The sequence below is a fragment of the Mirounga angustirostris genome, unplaced genomic scaffold, assembly GCF_029215605.1.
Source record: "Mirounga angustirostris isolate CCGP_5_RB_7025 unplaced genomic scaffold, mMirAng1.0.hap1 SCAF_7, whole genome shotgun sequence".
NCBI classification, from domain to species: domain Eukaryota; kingdom Metazoa; phylum Chordata; class Mammalia; order Carnivora; family Phocidae; genus Mirounga; species Mirounga angustirostris.
The window spans coordinates 14631038-14638585 of NW_026991715.1; the positions used below are offsets into that span (position 1 = coordinate 14631038).

General features: G+C 41.0%; 1 long non-coding RNA gene across 1 annotated transcript; it reads left to right on the top strand.

Annotated features, from left to right (window-relative positions):
* The first annotated feature begins 2619 nt into the window (after nucleotides 1–2619).
* On the top strand, nucleotides 2620–7327 carry LOC135365339 (uncharacterized). The gene is made up of 2 exons (XR_010412960.1): nucleotides 2620–2938; nucleotides 6905–7327. It is a non-coding gene; the product is annotated as an uncharacterized LOC135365339 (long non-coding RNA).
* Nucleotides 7328–7548: the final 221 nt, after the last annotated feature.

The window sequence follows — 7548 nt, forward strand, 5'->3', positions numbered from 1 at the left end:
TATGGTGGCAGGATATAAAATCAATGCACAGAAGTCAGAGGCATTCCTATACACCAACAACAAGACAGAAGAAAGAGAAATTAGGGAGTCAATCCCATTTACAATTGCACCCAAAACCATAAGATACCTAGGAATAAATCTAACCAAAGAGGCAAAGGATCTGTACTCAGAAAACTATAAAATACTCATGAAAGAAATTGAGGAAGACACAAAGAAATGGAAAAATGTTCCATGCTCATGGATTGGAAGAACAAATATTGTGAAGATGTCAATGCTACCTAGAGCAATCTACACATTCAATGCAATCCCCATCAAAATAGCATCCACTTTTTCAAAGAAATGGAACAAATAATCCTAAAATTCGTATGGAACCAGAAAAGACCCCACATAGCCAGAGGAATATTGAAAAAGAAAAGCAAAGCTGGCGGCATCACAATTCCGGACTTCCAGCTCTATTACAAAGCTGTTATCATCAAGACAGTGTGGTACTGGCACAAAAACAGACACATCGATCAATGGAACAGAATAGAGAGCCCAGAAATGGACCCTCAACTCTATGGTCAACTCTCTTTGACAAAGCAGGAAAGACTGTCCAGTGGAAAAAAGACAGTCTCTTCAACAAATGGTGTTGGGCAAATTGGACAGCCACATGCAGAAGAATGAAACTGGACCATTTCCTTACACCACACACAAAAATAGACTCCAAATTGTTGAAAGACCTCAATCTGAGACAGGAGTCCATCCAAATCCTAAAGGAGAACACAGGCAGCCACCTCTTCGACCTCAGCCAAAGCAACTTCTTCCTAGAAACATCGCCAAAGGCAAGGGAAGCAAGGGCAAAAATGAACTATTGGGACTTCATCAAGATAAAAAGCTTTTGCAAAGCAAAGGAAACAGTCAACAAAACCAAAAGACAACCGACAGATATTTGCAAATGACATCAGATAAAGGTCTAGTGTCCAAAATCTATAAAGAACTCATCAAACTCAACACCCAAAGAACAAATGATCCAATCAAGAAATGGGCAAAAGACATGAACAGACATTTTTACAAAGAAGACATCCAAATGGCCAACAGACACATGAAAAAGTGCTCAATATCGCTCAGCATCAGGGAAATCCAAATCAAAATCTCAATGAGATACCACCTCACACCAGTCGGAATGGCTAAAATTAACAAGTCAGGAAATGACAGATGTTGGCGGGGATGCGGAGAAAGGGGAACCCTCCTACACTGTTGGTGGGAATGCAAGCTGGTGCAGCCACTCTGGAAAAGTGTATGGAGGTTCCTCAAAAAGTTGAAAATAGAGCTACCATAGGATCCAGCAATTGCACTACTGGGTATTTACCCCAAAGATACAAAAGTAGGGATTCGAAAGAGTACGTGCACCCCGATCTTTATAGCAGCAATGTCCACAATAGCCAAACTGTGGAAAGAGCCAAGATGTCCATCGACAGATGAACGGATAAAGAAGAGGTGGTATATATATACAATGGAATATTATGTAGCCATCTAAAGGAATGAGATCTTGCCATTTGCAACGATGTGGATGGAACTGGAGGGTATTATGTTGAGTGAAATAAGTCAATCAGAGAAAGACATGTATCATATGATCTCACTGATATGAGGAATTCTTAATCGCAGGAAACAAACTGAGGGTTGTTGGAGTGGGGGGTGGGGTGGGAGGGTTGGGGTGACTGGGTAATAGACACTGGGGAGGGTATGTGCTCTGGTAAGTGCTGTGAATTGTGCAAGACTGTTGAATCTCAGATCTGTACCTCTGAAACAAATAATGCAATATATGTTAAGAAAAAAAAAAAAAGAAGAAGAAGAAGGTAGCATGAGGGGAAGAATGAAGGGGGGGAAATCGGAGGGGTAGATGAACCATGAGAGATGATGGACTCTGAAAAACAAACTGAGGGTTCTAGAGGGGAGGGGGGTGGGAGGATGGGTTAGCCTGGTGATGGGTATTGAAGAGGGCACATTCTGCATGGAGCACTGGGTGTTATGCACAAACAATGAATCATGGAATACTACATCTAAAACTAATGATGTAATGTATGGGGATTAACATAAGAATAAAAAAAATTTTAAAAAAATAACCCATAGATTCTTTAGGAAAAAAAGAAAGAAGAGGATTTCCAAAAAAAAAAAAAAGGAGGGAGAGAATGTGATCAGGCAGGAGACTAGAACAAAGCCATACACTAGAGATTGAGGGTGTATTTTGGTCTGTTAGAAGAAACTGTATCCCAAAATTTTAAAGAGAAACAACTTATATATATACCAAAAATAATGTTAGCTACTCTGAAGGGATAGAATATGACTCTAAAAATGAAAAATAAAAAATATTTTTTAAAAAAGGGATTTATAAGGTGTTGGTTGAAAACGGGAAAAAGAAAAATTCAAAAAAAATTAACTTTGAAAGACTAAAGAATCATAGTAAAAAAGCCATGAATTCTATGTGCAGTATTCCCCTAGCGCTGGAGTTCTGCTGTTCTCATTGATCGGTAAACTTGGTCTTGGCCGGCTGTTCTCGCTGATCTTCTGGGGCGGGGCCTGTTGCCGTGGTTCCCAATTGTCTTTGCCGGAGGCGGAATTGCCCCGCCCTTGCTGGTCCGGGCTAAGTAATCTGCTTGGGTTTGCTCTCCAGAGCTTTTGATCCCTGCGAGCTTTCCGTACAGCTTTGGAGGCGGGGAGTGAAAATGGCAGCCTCCCAATGTCCGCCCCGGAGGAGCCGAGAACTCGGGGCCCCGCTCCTCAGTGAGCCCCCAGAGCAAAGCCGTCAGTCACTCCCGTCTCCACGGTCTCCGGCCACACTCCGTGCTCACCCGGCCTGTGACCGCACGTTTCTATCTCTGGCCCCCGACCCCGTGTGGAGTCTCCAAACCCAGCAGATCCCTGCGGTGCGCTCCCACGCGGCTCCTCCCGGGGGAGGAAGGTGAGTCTCCCCGGATCTGCCGCTTGTTGGGTCCCTGCTGGAGGAGCAGGGGCCCGACTGGGCCGCGGATCACGGTTTATGGCCACCCCGAGCTGAGAGCCCGCCCTGGGCTCCGCCTCTGCAGCCGGCTTCCCCTCTCCGATACCCAGGAGCTCTGCTGCACTCAGGCACCCCCAGTCTTTCTGTGACCCCAAGGGTCCTGAGACCACACTGTCCCGCGAGGGTTCCACCCTCCGCTTAGCCACTGGAGCGATGTCCCTCAGTAGAGCCAACTTCTAAAAGTTCCGATTTTGTGCTCCGCGGCTCTATCACTTGCCAGAAGCAGCTGACGGAGGCCCCCTCCCCCGCCATCTATCCTCCCGAATATCACCCTGGATTCACTTCTCCGCATGTCCTACCTTCCAGAAGGTGGTCACTTTTCTGTTCAGAGAGTTGTTGCTGTTCTTTTTTTGATCTCCTGTTGAGTTTGTAGGTGTTCAGAATGGTTTGATCCCTATCCAGCTGAATTCCTGAGACCAGACGAAATTTAGGTCTCCTACTCCTCTGTCATCTTGCTCCTCCCCCCTATAGTATTTTTATATATTACTCTTCTCTCTGGTCTTCTCCAGTCCACCAATTCCTGTTGACTTTACAGTAAACAGCTGAAGTGTTGCCTCCAGGGGGAACGTTTCCCAGACCTAAAGATTACATTAAGCCCTCATCATATTTTTTTCAAGGTACCTTACACTTCTTGCTAGCACAGAGCACTCTTGTAATTCCTTAATTAATATCTTCTAATATACTTAAATAAGATGCTTAGCTTCATACCTGACATAATATATACTTAATAATTATTGTAATAACAACCACAGCTATTTATTGAATGCTTCATATGTACCGGGTGCTCAGTGCTTTATTGACCTTAGTTTACCTATCCCTGTTTCAGTATTGAGAAAACTGGGATGCAGGTTAATTTTAGGAAAGCTTCAAAGCTTGTGAGGTAGTGAAGAGCATTGATTCTGGAATCAGGTTACTGAGCTCATATCCCAGATCTGGCACCTGTTGTGTAATCTTAGGCATGTGACAGGTAATAACAACACTTAAAGGATTTTCACAAGGATTAAATGAGGGGGAGAATGGAAATATTCAATGTATATGTGTGGGGGTATAGTTCAAATATTTCAGTGTATTACCTCTAATTTTACATCACTGAGGTTTTCAGTCCCCAGTAGCTTGAGCGGTACCTATTTGGGAAAAACCACAAGTACTGTTTCAGATATGCATGTTGTAGCCATTAGTTATGGTGCCGGGTCACGTGTATTACACAGAAAGTGTAACCATGTGCCATCGTGCAGGAAATCTGAGCTCTCCTAAAAGAATTGGGTATTTCACAACATCTGGAGTCAATATACTAAACAAAGCAGTGCTCACTGGCGCTAAAGTGAGAAGCAGTAGAATTTAGTATTTGAGCATCCCATGGGCATGAGGTGTTTCCTTCCACACATACCCCCCATTTTTCAGATAGTCAGCATTTGAATAAAATGTGTTAAGGAGCATATCCACAAAATCATATTCCTTATTTTGTTGTTCTAAAATCATTTCCCTTGGAGAAGAAAACTTCCACAACTATTTCTGTATCTTAATCTGATAAGACTGAGAATGAAAATCAGTAATGTAATGGTTGTTTTGCCTGTGTAAACAATACTGTGCATCTGTATTGGCAGCTCTGCCCTATTTCTAGTGTTGAAAATGTAACAGCCAAGTTTGGTATGCTCTTCAGTATGCCTGGGAACTACCCTGGTTCAAAATACCTGATAAATAGACAACAGCGCTTCTCTGGCACCTAAAGAGAGTTTGTTATCTGTTCCATTAGCGTCATGCCCACTCAAAGGAAAACTACTTCAAAGGGCCTTTTAGAACTGCTCTTCAATTTCTTCCTACCCTCAGTGCATTATTATTTTCCCTATTTTGAGAAGTGTTCACTTGAGACTTACGACCTGCTTAGGTGAAACTAGGTTTAGCTATGCCTATATGTCCATAGCCAGGTTAGAAGTAGTTGGAGATTTCACTAGAACAGCATGAGTCTAGACTACATTCTACCCAACAATTAACTTATGGAACACAGAAGTGATTAACTCGGCAATAAGTCTAAGTTTGCAGTGACTAAGTAAAACAGTTTGATCTCTTTAAAATTTAAGAGAGAGTTAACAAAGAAATAGAACAGAGGACGAAAATGGCGATCATATGCAGTTCCATTTTTGTCCATTAATAATTCCAATCTATCTTCCTTGCCTAGGTCTACTGGCTGTTGGAATATAAGAGATGACTTGGTTCTGAGAAAGGCTACCTGAGACCAGGCTTGGAGCCCCTGGCTAAGAACCTTAAAACCTGAGCACTGGGAAAAATTGAGTATTATGAGATGTGTGCATGCCAGGGGCTATTTAAGATTGGCCTTCTATTATTAGATCTTAATGGGCCCATATCCTTCACTTCCAACATACCAAAATGGTGCTAAAAGACTGGTATTAGACTATTCTTCTGTAGTCCACGAAGCTAGAAGAGAGTGTAAATATATCTACAAGTCATAAAAAGGGAGCTGCAACTTTGGAATTCCATACTTGGCCAATATATCATTCACCTATCCAGGAAAAAGGAAAATGTGATGGTTATTTAAGAATCTAAGAAAAACAACTAAGAAAGGATTCTAAGCATATAACAAGTGATTCAAAAACAAGAACCTTACCATGGATGATAATGGAGAACTCAGGGAATAATAAGCAATGGCCCTTGATATATATATAAGTGTATATATATAGTGTGTGTGCATATTTATATACATTGTATATATAGTATATAATAAGGTATATGTTGTACATATTTGTATGTATAATTATAATATACACACATACAGATGTATATATCATTCATCTAACATTGAATATGTAATTTTATACTGTCTGAAGGTATATAACTGAAGTATTAAATAAGAATGCAAAATTTTAAAAAGGTTACACTCAAAGGGATATCCTTATTACTTTTAGATGTTACACATTTCTTGTCTCAGTTGATCATTAGGCCGTTAACTTTATACCTCCCCTTTATTGAAAAAAATCTTTTTTTAATATATAATCACATCAACTTTTTTTCCACAAATTACACAGCATTTTAAAAATCCCCAATTAAAATGCAAATGCTCAAGTAATTGTTCCACAGTATGTAATTGTTCCCCATGTATCCCATAATGAGAAATGACTTGCTAAGGATTCAAGGTCATGGGTGGTGGTGTGTGAGATCAAAAGCCAGAGTGGAAATATTCCCCCCCCGCCCAGACTATGTTCTACATTTACACCATCAAGTTTGATATACCTACCCTTGAACTTAAGAATTAAGAATCATACCCTAGTCAGCTATTATGACAGATATGAAAATACATGATTCCTTATGTATGTCAAACAGAAAAATACAAGTTGAACCTGCCTGGCTTATGAGATGACCTTATAATGCCTTAAGGGAATTATACACAAGAAAGGTCAACACATTTTGCTTACCAAGAAAGGAAAACATATGGAAGGACACTGCACAGCATGTGTATACGTATAGGGTGGAATGTACCATGATCGTGATGGCCATTGTGCGAGCTACGTGTTCAGTTCAATATGACAGCTAAATGAGCCGGTGGAAGAAAGTCAGAAGCATGGTGTTACTCAAAGGACAGGCAATAAAAGCAAAAAATATTGAGGAGTCACCTTTGCTATTTGTCCTTCAATGGACTCTGACAGCTAAGTCTTAATAGCATGTGAAACCCAAAGAGGGGTGCAAGAAATTTCACTTCTTACATTTTGTAAAAAGTGCATTTACTCTCTAGCTGGAAGTCCCACTCCATTTACAAGTGTAAAATATAATATTTCTAGTTTGTGCTGAACTTGAACCCTGCAGAGTAAACTCAGTTTGTTCACCTTTCATTTCCTTTCCTCTTCATCTCCCCAGGGCAGCATCTCAGTAAGTGTGCTCATGGAGTGGCAAGCCTGCAAGAAGAAATCCCCTCAGCAACGATGAGGAAAGATCTCTGCTTTCCAGCATCTCCTTCCAAGAGACGTTTTTTAGTGTCTTACTCTTCTATTCCTTCTCATCTTCCCTCCCTCTCCTAAATTCAGAAGATCTTCATCTCTCCTGAGAGGGAAGGTTGTTCTGCTTGGATGCATAGCCTTCCAATCTTCCTATCTTACATCTGAACCACAGCTTTAGAATTAAAAGCCAAAATCTGATACCTCACTTCCCTCGTTATATAATGATAAACTTCCCTAAAACAAAGGATTGCTCATGTGTAACATGAAATGAGGAAAGGTCAAGGGACAAAAATGGAATGTAACACACACACACACACACACACACACACACAAAACCCCTCAAGTAATCCACAGAAACTTTACATCATTATTCATATCATAACATTTATATCATATTAAATTCCACCTCTATCTTAAATCTTTGCATCACAGCAAAGAAAGTGTATTTCTCACACAGATGCTTCCCACCCCCATTGTATCCCCTCAGAGGAAGGGAGCAAAGCATCGCTCTCCAAAATGCATTGTTTCAGACAAGCCATTTCCACACACAAACTAATACATAGC